Source organism: Tupaia chinensis, unplaced genomic scaffold (genome assembly GCF_000334495.1).
Source record: "Tupaia chinensis unplaced genomic scaffold, TupChi_1.0 Scaffold000146_1, whole genome shotgun sequence".
NCBI lineage: Eukaryota > Metazoa > Chordata > Mammalia > Scandentia > Tupaiidae > Tupaia > Tupaia belangeri.
This window is the reverse complement of record NW_006159616.1, coordinates 688716-701873: the sequence shown is the minus strand read 5'-3', so window position 1 is coordinate 701873 and position 13158 is coordinate 688716. Positions and strand designations below refer to the sequence as shown.

The window sequence follows — 13158 nt, the reverse complement described above, 5'->3', positions numbered from 1 at the left end:
AAAGAGATAGAAACCATGAGAGGGAAAGTGAGAAATTACCCCCCCAGGAGGGATGGCCACACCGTAATCCCTTCTCCTGTATTCTCCTCCTAGGATCTTGGGTGTGTGCGCACGCATGCGCACACACACACACACACAGTGTGATTTCTGAAGCCACCGGGTCTAGGACTAAAAGCGCAGTCAGCCATGTGAGAGTTCAGTGGTGTAACCACATGCCATCTGCTGGTCCCACAGTCAATATATTGTTAAGGACTTGGTGACTGGTTCATGTCTTGATCAAGGCAAAAGATCTCAGAGCCAATCAAACTATCCTATGACTCTTTTTTTCTTTTGAGAGGTTTTTGCTACAGGGCGCATGTACATGCCAGAAAGACAGAGAAATTAACGCGAGAAATCACCCCTCAGGGGGGAAGGCCATGCCACAATTCCTTCTCCTTCATTCTCTTTTTAGGATTTTGGGCACGCATGCACATGCGCCCGACCTGAGTTTAAGCCACCAGGTCCGGTCCTCAAACCGTGGTCAACTATATGGGAGTCCAGTGACATAGCCATTATGCCAACTGTTGGTCCCTCCTATGACTTGACAGCTACATAAAACTACTGACATAAATAGGAAAAAAACTGCTGAACACAAGAGTCATTATACAAATAGATACAGATAAAATGCAAGGGTAGGATGGCCTTTTTCTTTCCACTGTCATCAGTAATGTAGTAAAAAAGGCAACTATATTAATAATCATCACACCTGGTCTCTAGAGTTCAACTCTAGAAGGGGGCCAGTAGGTGGCACAGTGGTTAAGGTGCTGAACTTCCATATGACTGAAGCCATTTTGAGTTCTGGATCCAGTGGCTTGAAACTCACACCAAGCACATGTGGGTGAGTGCCTAAAATCCTGAGAGGATAATGGAAGAGAAGGGATTGTGGCATGGCCTACTCCCCTGGGGAGTGATTTCTTGCTGTATCTCTTGGGCTCTTTTTTTTGTTCCCAATAAAAAAAAAAAAAAAAAAAAAAAAAAAGGTGAGCAGTCTTCTAAAATGACTCTCAGTAATCTCTACCTCCTAGTATCCATGTTCTTTTATTTTAAAATTTTAATGCATTTATTCATTCATGATACAGAGTATGTGCATGTGCACATGCAAGAGGCAAAGAAAGCCCCTTCACAGGGTCTCGTCATGCCGTGAACCTCCTTCCTCAGCCCCACAGCTAATCAGGATCTTGGACACAGGTACACATACTCAGCATGTCTCGGGTCGACCTGGTGGAGGATCTGAACCCATGGTCGGCCATGTAGCTTCCAGCACTGCAGCTCAGTATGTCACTGACTGTGCCTTGAAGGCTGGGCCAGTATCTGTTTTCTTATGTGGGCCCTTCCATTAGACGTGGGCTGGACACAGTGACTCACTTCTAATGAGCATATGGCAACAGTTAGGAGACATCACTTCTGAGATTAGCTCATAAAAGACTGTGACTTCTCTTCTGCTGGCACTCTCCTGACATTTCCTGCTTGCTTACCTTCCCCTTATCCCTCCGCCCTTTATTCCTGACAGACTACATGCATGAGAGAGGGAAAAAGGGCTGAGCACGGTCCACTGCGTCTGGTCACACCGTGAGCCCCCTCCTCCAATCTTCCAGCCCGTCAGATCTTGGGCACTCACATGCCACAGCACATGTACTTCAGGCTGACCAGGCTGGGGATTTGAAGCATGGCTGCCATGTGGGATCCACCTTCTCTTCAAGAGTGTATTGCTGTGCCAACGGAGCAGGTCTTCTTGCTTGCTTTAATGAAGCTGTTATGCTGGAGAGGCACATGTGGCAAGAAACTGAAGGTGGCCTCTAGCTACCAACCAGCAAGGAATAGAGGACCTCAGTCCAACTGCCTGAGAAGAAATGAATCCTCCCTACACCCACTAGTGCACCTGGCTGCAGGGTTTTTACCAGCCATACCCTGAGGAGACTCCTGCCCTAGCGGAAACCTGGACAGAGCACTGTGTGAGACTCCGAAGCAGATGACCTGGTTAAGCCATGCCTAATTTACAGAAACTGTGATGTAATAGATACTGTTCTATGGTGTTAAGTGTTGCTACACAGCAACAAGTAACTAAAATACCCTCTATATGAACCTAAAAGAGCGAGAGAGACCTGGAAAGATGGAGACAAAGCCTACGGATTCAAAGATGAAGTGGGCTGGCTCTGGAGCACGGTAGTTCGGTGCTGTGCACAGAAAGCCAGATCCCACATGGCAGACTGCAGTCTGACTCCCAGCCCTGGTGGCTTGAAAACAGGCCATGTTGGTGCACAATCACGTCTACAATTCTGATAGGAAGGGTGAATGGTGGGTTGTGGTGTGACCCATTGGGAAGTGCTTCCTCTCTGTCTCCCTCTCTCCCTCTCTGTCACAGCACATGCACCGACAAGTTAGAGGGTGAGGGCGAGAGGGAGAGAGAGGATCCAGTGGCCTAGGGGTTCAGGGAGCAAGATTCCACACGGCTGACTATAGTTCAAATTTTGGCCCCAGCAACTTGAAAAACACTGTGTGTATGTGTGTGTGTGTGTGTGTGGCACCCAAGTCCCAACAGAACGGAGAAATGGAGAAGGGATCACAGCATTACCAGGTCCCATGGGGGAGCGGCGGGGGTACTTTCTCCCTGTCTCTCACACGTTTTCTGTCTTTGGCAGGTACTTGTGCTCTCTGGTGATTTATTTTCAAAAGGGAGGGAGGGTAAATCTTTTTTCCATTGCGAGAGGGCACCTGTGCTCACTAGAGCAAGGGAGAGAAAGCAACACCGCCCCCAAGTTGTAGTCCCACTGGGATCCTTTCCGCTCCGTTTCCCCATCCCATCAGAATTTTAGGCACAAAGGCTTATACACCCCTGTGCGGCTTTCTATGCACTCACTTAGCTGGGGCTGGACCAAGAGATTCCAACGCCCCCATCTTGGTTATAAGACCATATACATTTGCCAGAAGGATTAAGAGAAGGTGGGGGTGGCCATGCTGCAACCCCTTCTCCTTTCTCCTTCTGGGATTTTGGGGGCACACACACACACACACACAGCACATTTTTCAAGCCGATGGGTTCAGGACTTGAACCACAAAGTTGGTCATGTGGGATCCAGTGCCTTAAACTACCATGACACCAGCTGGCCTGTCGGCACTTTTTTTTTTTTCATTTAAATAACTCCTAGCTTTTAGGTATGTGCTGAAATGTGTACAGATGAAATGATATGATGTTTGTGATTTACTTCAAAATAAAGTGGGGAAGGGCTAGCAGATGGGGATATGATGAAACCTTACTGGCCACGAGATTATCACTGCTGAAACTGGGGTTCCGTAAAGAGAGTCAATTACAAAGAAGAAAGGGCTTGGGATAGGAAAAACCCAAGAGCCCAAGGGCCCTTCTATTGTTCTGATCATCTATTACCCCATTAGTACCTCAAAGCCTATGCTACAGGTACTCTTCCCTGAGTCTATACCGAATATGCCATTTCTGTCTATGCGAGTGATCAATACTGTCACTTTGCCCCCAAAATTGTTGAGAACTTAGATCTGGTAAGTTACTTAAAATAAGATTATTTGGTGAACTAGTACATGGCGTGGAGGTTAAGGTATTTGGATCCCACATGGCCAACTCCTTGGTTCAAGTCCCAGATTCAGTGGCTTGAAAAACATGTATGTGAGTACCCAAAATCCCAAGAGGGAAATGGAAGAGAAGAGATTACAACATGATCATCCCCCTTGTGGGGTGCTTTCTCACCTTCCCACTGCTCTCTCCGCCTCTCTCCAGCAAGCACATGTGCCCTACAGTAAACAAACAAACAAACTAAAAAAAATTTTTAAAAAAGATTAGTTGGCTAATTTGGCGCTAGTCGGTAAAAAGAACGGAATACATGGCTAGTTGCTGGAAGATGCTTGGCATAAACTAGAGAAAATCACTCTAGGTCAACTTGTTGCACTTTATTATGGCCCAGCTTAGGACACACCAACCTCCTACCTGCATAGGTACGGCAACATTTCTTTCTTATGCTGAGTACAGACTTAATTTCTTAATCCCTGAAAGTTTTCTTTCATTAAGCCTCAAATATCAGAACTGCTGTGAATAACCTGTTTTCCAATGCTCAATTTTGTTTGGTTAATGAAAAAAACAACAAAACAAAAACAACCTATGGTCTTTAGTTCTATAAGAAAAGAGCTTCAGGGACCAGTAGGTGGCATGGTAGTTAAAGTGCTAGACTCTCACGGAGCCGAATGCACTCTGAGTCTCAGACTTGATGGCTTGCTTTCTCACCTTCCCTTTCTCTCTGGCCAAATTTAAAAATAATAATAACAAATAAAATTATATAAATATTTTTTTTTTAAAAAAAGAGCCTCAACAGAAAGAAAATTATACCTGCTTTTTTTCTTTTCAGAGTCTCTAATTCTTAAGAGAATCAACTTTTTTTAAATTGCCAATGGGTATATGTACTTACTGGAGAGAAAAACAAAGAGAAAGGAAGAAAGCACCCCTCCCACTGGGGCATTGTTACACCACAATCCCTTCTCCATTCCTCTATCCTGTCAGGATTTGTGGGGGTATACACAAACACAGACACACACACACACACACACACACACACACTGGGCACACCTTTCAAGGCACTAAGGCAAGGATTTGAACCATGGTCAGCCATTTGGGATCTGGCTTCCTTAACCATTAGGCCACAAGGCCAGTTCAAGAATCAACTTGCAAAGTTCCTACCAAAAGAGAAGATTCACACAATAAAGTGAAATTGATGGAGAGGCTCACACTCTTGGAATATACTAATTGCTACTGCTACACCCTACTTCTACTACAGAAGATACCTAATCTGTCATGGTCACTTCAATCACCCACACAATATTTCCATTCCCTACCCCTCTACCCTATCTTTAAGAATGGTCCTGAGGGACCAGCAGATGGCATAACAGCTGTGTCAAAGGACTCCCACATGGCTGACCATGGTTCGAGTCCTACACCTGGCACTCTGAAACTCATGCCAGAAACACGTGTGTGTGCCCAACATCCTAAGAGGAGAATGAAGGAGAAAGGGCTGCAGAATGGCTATCCCCCCCTAGGGGGGGGTTGATTTCTCACTTTCTATCTCTGTCTTTCCAGTAAGCACATGTACCCTATAGCAAAAATCTCTTTTTAAAAATAAAAAAAAAAAGAATAGTCCCGAAACATATACTTTCATCTCTACAGTTTTCAACCTTAGCTAAATACTAGAAAAACCTGGGAAGCTTTCAAAAATATCATTATCTGAAAAATGACTCTATTTGTGCAACAAGTCAAAGACATGAAAAAGGGAACAGGGGAAAAGTGCTTTAAATAAAAAGCAGATGAAGACCGCCCCACTGAGCAGCAGTTAAGTACTCTGCAGAGAGAGCGGATCCCTGTGTCTGACCACAGTGTGGGGTAGCTTGAGAAAGCACCACAGGCCATTTGCATGTACCCCCAGAATCCTGACAGGACAGAGGAATGAAGGAGGAGGAACTGCAATGCGATCATGCAATACTGTAGGGTGCTTTCTATTTTCTACTCTCTCTCTCTCTTTTGTGAGCATACATGCCCTCCAGCAACTAGAAGAAAAAAAAAGGAAGAAGGAAAAAGGAAGGAGGAAGGAAGGAGGAAAGGAGGAGGAAGGAGGAGAAGGAGAAGGGGAAGGGGAAAGCAAATTAAGAAAAACAACCTAAGGGCCAGCAGGTGGTGTGGCACGTGCGCTCGCCAGACAGACAGAAAGAGAGACAGAAAGCGAGAAATCACCCCCCAGGGGGGATGGCCACGCCGCAATCCCTTCTCCTCCATTCTCCTCTCGGGATCTTGGGCACACACGCATACGCGCCCGGCATGAGTTTTAAGGCACCGGGTCTGGGACGCGAACCGCAATCGCCTACATGGGAGTCCAGTGACATAGTCATTACACTAACTGCTGGTCCCAATTGTATGCGCTGAGAGAGACAGAGAGAGAGAGAGATGGACTCGATGTTGCAATCCCCCAGCCTCCATAGGTTTTTGTCAGAGGGCAGGTGCCACCACTCCCTGGACCCACATTCTTTTTTTTTTTTTTTTTTTTTGGAGAGGTTTTTCGCTATAGGGTACGTGCACTCACCAGACAGAGAGAGACAGAGAGACAGAAAGTGAGAAATCACCCCCCAGGGAGGATGGTCATGCCGCAATCCCTTCTCCTCCATTCTCCTCTTGGGATCTTCGGCACGCACGCACACATGCCCGGCGTGAGTTTTAAGCCACTGGGTCTGGGATGAGAACCGCGGTCGACTACGTGGGAGTCCAGTGACATAGCCATTACGCTAACTACTGGTTCCCATGGACCCACATTCTAACCAACCAACCACAAAGATATTTTGAGATGATCAAGGTCATTTGATTGTAGGTAGGGATTAGATATTACTAAGGACAAGTTAATTTTATTAAAGTTGATCATGAGATTAGGGTTATATGACAAAATGTCTTATTTAAAGATACATATGGACATGTGCAGAAGTAAAATGGTATGATAACTGGTATTTAAAATTCTTCAACATCATAAGTGCTGGCAAGGCTGTGGAGAAAAGGGAACTCTCCTACATTGTTAGTGGGAATAAAAATTAGTATAGTCACTGTGGAGAACAATATGGAGGTTCCTCAAAGACCTACAAATAGAACTACCATATGATCCAGCAATTCTACTCCTGGGTATTTACCCAAAGGACAGGAATACACTCAGTTGAAAAAACACTTGCACATCCATGTTTACTGCCGCACTATTCACAACTGCTAAGACATGGAATCAACCCAAATATCCATGAACAGATGAATGGATTGAAAAAGTGTAGCACATGAGACCAGCAGTTGATATAATGGCTATGTCGCTGAACTCCCAAGTAGGCAACTGTGGTTCGAGTCCCAGACCCAGTGGCTTAAAACTCACACCGGGCATGTGTGCATGCGTGCCCAAGATCCCAAGAGGAGAATGGAGGAAAAGGGGTTGCGGCGTGGCCACAACCTGGGGGGGTGATTTCTCGCTTTCCGTCTCTCTGTCTCTGTCTGGCGAGCGTACGCACCCTATGGCAAAAACCTCTCCCCCAAAAAAAAAAAAAAGTGTCATGACTTTTCCGATGACCCAATAGGATAGCACTTACTATTGTGTATTATAGTTGTCTGTTCGTTCATCTCACACACCAAGCTTTGAGCTTCTGAAGGCCGGGAGTATGCACTGCACCTCTGAATCCAAGCACATGCATAGAACTTGGCACACAGTAACATCTCAGTAAATGTTCAGTGACTCAATGCTGAAAACTGCAGTGCCTATATTAGGTAGACCTTTAAGTACACATGCGTAGACTTTTAAGAGAAAATACTTTATCTCCACATGTATTCCCCTCCCAAAGAAATATTAACTAATATTATGTGCCTTATTCACACCAATTAAGGGAACTCCACATTCTGGAATGCTCAGAATCATCTGAAACTCACAATCTCTAGATGATGTCCTGACAGGGACCTCAAAAGTCCATGCTTCAGGGCCAGCAGGTGGTGTGGTGGTTAAGGTGCTGGCCTCCCATATGGCCAAATGTAGTTCAAGTCCCAGACCTGGTGGCTTGATTTTTCACTTTCTCTTTCTCTCTCTCTCTCTGATTGTGTGTCTCTCTCTAGTCAAAATAAAAAATTATGATAATAAATAAAATCTTTTAAAATAATTCTTTTTAAAAAGTCCATGCCTCCTACTCCCTGAGTAACATACCTCCGAATAATATCTAATGCTTACATATGATTTCAAAAAGTGCTTTCACGCCTATACACTCTCAACTAATCTTCACAACAGCCCTATGAGTACCATCAAATCTGTAAAATGGATTTGATAGTATTTAGGAGAAAATAGACTCATATGTTAAATAATTTGCAGACCTAAGGCAAGCTGATAGCGACCAAAGAACTTTGGTGTGTGGCCTCTTTCTCCAGTGCCCAGGAGAAGCAGAAACAGGAGCAGCACCACCTCTGCTCCCTTAGCCTCCACAAGTGCCACGGGTCAGAGCTCACTAGCTACAACAGCTTTATTGAGCGGACTACCTCTCAAGCTTTTCTTGTCCCCGTGAAAATCAGTGGCACAGAATACTTTTATTACGTTTTAAGCAAGGTCAGTCCAGGGATGAAACACCCGAAGAGAGCAAAGAGCCACATTCGTAAGCTGCTGGGACACATCTTTATGCATGAAACTAAGTGGAGCAAAATTTGTTCCAGTAGGGAGCTGCAAACCCTGCTGACTAAACAGCCCCTCGGCACTTCGGTAGGTAATTGTGCACAGTTGATTTAGTTTATACTTGTTTTCATATTTTCTTCAATAATTCATACTACCTATTGTTTTTCTCCATACCTTTCCAAACTCTTTAAGGGCAAAGGGCACATCTACCAGTTACTTTATGACCCCCTCCTGTATAATGGCCCTACAAGAACCAAAACCGAAATTAAACCAAAAACCATGTTCTGATCTAGTAATTTATATGAAGTTTTACCCAAATTTAAAAATTATAATAAAACACTTTAATTAATCAGTTGACATTCTTCCAGAGTAATATGGGTACTTCAAAAAGTTCATGGAAAAAATAGAATAAAAGTATGAGTTTATTAGGATGCAAAAATATTTTGAAATCCACCCATAGTTCCTTTTGTTGGAGAGGTTTTTGCTATAGGGCGCATGTGCTCTCCAGAAAGAGAGAGAGACAGAAAGCGAGAAATCACACCAGGGGGGAGGGGCACACTGTAATCCCTTCTCCTCCGTTCTCCTCTGGGGATCTTGGGCACGCACGCACGCACATGTGCCCGGTGTGAGTTTAAGCCACCGGGTCCGGGACTCGAACCGCAGTCAACTACATGGGAGTCCAGCGACATAGCCATTACGCTAACTGCTAGTCCCTCCACCCATAGTTTCTCCATACTTTTTTTTTTTTTTTGAGAGAGAGGGAGAGTTAGAGGACACACACATTGCCAGAGAGAGACAGAAAGAGGAGAAAGCACTCTTTGCTGGGGAACTGTCACACCACAACCCTTTTTTCCCCATCTCTGCCTCCTTTGAAACTTTGGACATGCACACATGCCAGCATGTTTCCCCTGCCAGATCCAGGACTCACATCGTGTGGTCAGTCGTTTGGGATCTGGCTATCTTAACCACTAGACCACAGGGCCAGCCCCGTAATATGCTTTCCATGAACGCCATGAAGATCCCTCATATACGTAAAATGTAGAATCTCCAAGGAACACACACGAATAGATACATAACCCTTACAAATGTGCCGTCACACACCTGAGTGGGCGCTCAATACACATGTGCTGGGCTAGCCCCAGAGCTCACTGGTTAGGGGAGCCAGACCCCACCTAGCTGATCGCACTCTGAATCCCGCCTGGCAGCCTGAAAAACATGCTGGGTGCACGTATGTGCCTGCCCTAACGGGACGGAGAAATGGAGGGAAAAGGACTGCGGCATGACCGTATCCCAGTGCGGGATGCTTCCTCTGTCTCTTTCAGTGAGCCCACACGCCCACTGGCAATAAAAAGTAAATAAATAAACAGCGCTGTACTGAAGACTTAACATTCATTCAAGAGTGGTAAGGCAGGGTGAAATATCCAAGACAAGAACGGAAGAGGTGGACACAGAATGTCAAGTTCACTAGAAAAACAGCAAATCAGATTATAAGGGAGTTCCACACACAGTCATGCGTGGGGTGGGGTCACAAGTGAACACTCCGGATGGAAACACTACATTACATCCACAGCCCCGATGAAAACCTCAGGGCGCAAACTGAGCAAGCCGTTTCTGTCTCCTCAGACCGGGAGAACTGCAGGCAGCAGCTTCTGGCCTTCTGTCCCCATTACTCCCCACTAGCAACGTCCTGAAGCCCAGCCACCAATCGGCAGGAGTTAAACCTCCTAAAAGTTAGGAGGAAATGAGCATGCCACCTGACACTTTTCTGGCACAGCCTAAGCCGATTAGTTTAGGTTACAAACACGACTGCAGGATTCCAGTACACTGATGAAACTACTTTTTCTGCACTAAAAATAACCTATTTATCAAAACAGGAGCATTCCCAGTATTTTGCCCTGTCAGCAACCCAAAGTTCCATTTTGTCAAATCCTTCATCTGCTCTAAAGTGTCTTACTGGATCCAAGTCTCCATACCGCTTCCATGTCCCTCCTTCTCATCCTAACCCCTGAGAACATAGAAACCTAAACTCCTTCTCTAAACTAATGCTTTTAAAGTCTCTCTTCTAATAAATAAAGATGTACCTAGCTTCATCGCTCCTACCTCAAGTGGAGTCACAGCTAGAAGATGGACTGAGCTGTAGCAAACAATAATAAAAGGCAAAGAAAACAATAAAGGACAAGATAAGACATGATCGGGAAGTCAGCTAAGCACGTCTGATTCAGGCAGAAGTGGAAGAAGCCCCACCTACCTGGAAGAGTACAGCCAAAAGGTAAACGGTGTGTGGTACAGAGCCACACTACGGAACACAGACATCAAGCCTGCTCCAGAGACAGCCTTGTATCCAAACAGTCCTGGAGTTTTAGTGACATTTTTTTAAAGAAATAGATTCCAAGAACTTGAGCCAAACAAGTCAAGTGTAAATTGCAGATTTTCCAGTCATATAGAGCTGAGAGAGGGACTCAGATCATACCATTAGGAAGTTGGAATTCTCAGGAGGCTAGAAAATCCTGTCCTCGGTAGCTCTCCCTATGCTGCTTGGGCTGGGGGTAAGCCAGCATTCCTCTTGCAAAGGCGAAAACCATGGACTTTGAACTTCCTTGTTCTTTGCAATGGCATCAGGAAAATGCCACAGGGCTGTGCTATCTTACACAGATCCAGTAAGACACCAGCTGCTATTCTAAGAGTCACATCAATGAACTGCCTGCAAATCCAAGTTTCAGGTAGATTTCTCTCTCTTACTTTAAAATAAAACAAAACTGGCTTATCTATACAATCTATACTCTCAGACAAATTCCTCCTGGTTTAAAAAACAACAACAACAACAAAAAGCCTGTCTGAGGACCAGCAGATGACATAATGGCTAGATTGCTGGACTCCCACATAGCTGACCATGGTTCGAGTCCTGGACCCTGTGGCTTGAAAGTCATGCCGGTGCATGTGCATGCGTGCCCAAAATCTGGAGAGAAGAATGAAGGAGAGGGGACTGCGGTATGGCCTTCCCTCCTGGGGGTGACTTCTTGCTTTCTATCTGTCTTTGTTTCTTTGACGAGCGCATGTGCCCTGTAGCAAAAATCTCTTAAAAAAAAAAAAAAAAAAAAAAAAGCCTGAACCCATCCAAGGGACACTGTGGTAAAGTTCCAATGCAGAATCTATGTTGTACACAGATCAAGCTGTAAACTGCACCCCTTCACAAACAACATTGGAACCTTCCAGGATTCATGAAATCAAAGACTATCAGGGCTGGAAAGACCCTTGGGAGCCATCATCTAGCCCAGCCTGTCTTTTTTAAGATGGGGCAAATAGGCCCAAAGAGAGGAAGTGGAGGCTTATAGCAAAGTTGGGCCCAGCATCCAGGTTCACTCCACTTAAGCATCTTATGCCATACCTCTTCACAAGATTCAGTTTAAATGAGGCAAATGGGTAAGGAAGGGAGGGCAAAATAAAGTAACTATGGTACCAAGCAAAGAAACCAGCTCTTCGGGAACTCTCCTTCTCTGCTGCTTTGTGGTATAAGTCAGGGCCAGTTATTGTTCCTCCATATGCCTTATTTTAAGAGCTTTTCTCTTAAAATTACTTATTTTTAATAAGAATGCTATAAAATACCACTTACACCTTACTAGGGTCTCCCAATGTCTGGTAAGGTAAAGCAAAAAATAACCAAGTAGGACCAGCAGTTGGCATAATGGTTATGTCGCTGGACTCCCATGTAGTTGACTGTAGTTCGAGTCCCGGACCCAGTGGCTTAAACTCACACCAGGCACGTGTGCGTGCGTGCCCAAGATCCCAAGAGGAGAATGGAGGAGAAGGGGTTGCGGCGTGGCCATTCCTCCCAGAGGGTGATTTCTCACTTTCTGTCTCTCTAGCTCTCTCTGCCTTCCTGGTGAGCACACATGCCCTAAAGCAAAAACCTCTCCAGAAAAAAAATAACCAACTAGAAGCCAGAAAGAGAACTCAAACAGAAAGATCACATCCTTTGGGGGAAGGGAACACATTTTGAAAGCATGACTCAATTGATGACTTCACTGAAGGAATCCACATCATCTGACTTCATATTCTAGTATCTAGGCCTTGGGAAAAATAATTTCACTACTCTTGAGTCTTGGTTTCTTTAACAGTAGGATGAAAGGTACAGACTTTCATTCATTATAAGACTTGCAAGTTCTAAAAGGCTCAACCTCAACAGCAGCCATGATAGTACCATAAGGACAAGGTGCCAAAGTCTTGAGCTTGGCCACAAGGCTGACAAGGGCTGCTAACAGATAGTCTTCTCACACCCTGACGATGTCAGCGGTGCCATCAAAATTGAAGATGGGGAAACAGTGCGTACTTTCTTGAACAGTGTGCTTACTAGAGCATTCACTGTGATGACTTTAAGGGTCTGGTTTGACCATCTAGAGACGGTTCAAATTTGCCATGGCTGATTGTTTCCATCCCCTCCTTCTCTCAAAATCAAACTGTTTATTGAGTGTCTACTATTAAAAATATATACTTTTTCAAGATCCTCGTTCTGTATTTGCTTTTCTCTTTCATTTAGTGTTCTGCATGTTAGAGAGTTAAAGATTCATTAAAAAAAAAAAAAAGCAAACCTTCAAAGAACTAGTATTTTCTTTTTTAAAATTTTATTTATTTACTTTTTCTTTTTTTAATTTGACCAGACAGGGACCAAACAAGAGAGACTGAGAGAGGGAAAGCTTTCGAGAAAGCAAGCTGCCAAGTCTAGGACTCGAACCACAGTTGGCCATGTGGGAGTACAATACCCCTAACCACCACGCCACCTGCTGGTCCCAAGAACTAGAAATTTTCAATGAACAGAAAATGAAAAATGTATTGCATGTAAGCAAGATTTTTTCTAAAACACACAAATCTATAGTCAATTCAGCATTCTCCTTTCTGAGGCTGCTCCTTCCCAGGGATGTGGCTGATGGTGAAAATGCAAAATAATGGG

The 13158-nt window shown here is 44.6% G+C and overlaps 1 protein-coding gene across 1 annotated transcript in view; it reads right to left on the bottom strand.

Annotated features, from left to right (window-relative positions):
• The window catches only part of LUZP1 (leucine zipper protein 1), a 63487-nt gene extending 52784 nt beyond the window's left edge, over positions 1-10703 (bottom strand). The window contains exon 1 of the mRNA XM_014586524.2: positions 10684-10703. The gene's annotated coding sequence lies outside the window, so the exon portion shown is untranslated. The remainder of the gene's footprint in view (positions 1-10683) is intronic.
• Positions 10704-13158: the final 2455 nt, after the last annotated feature.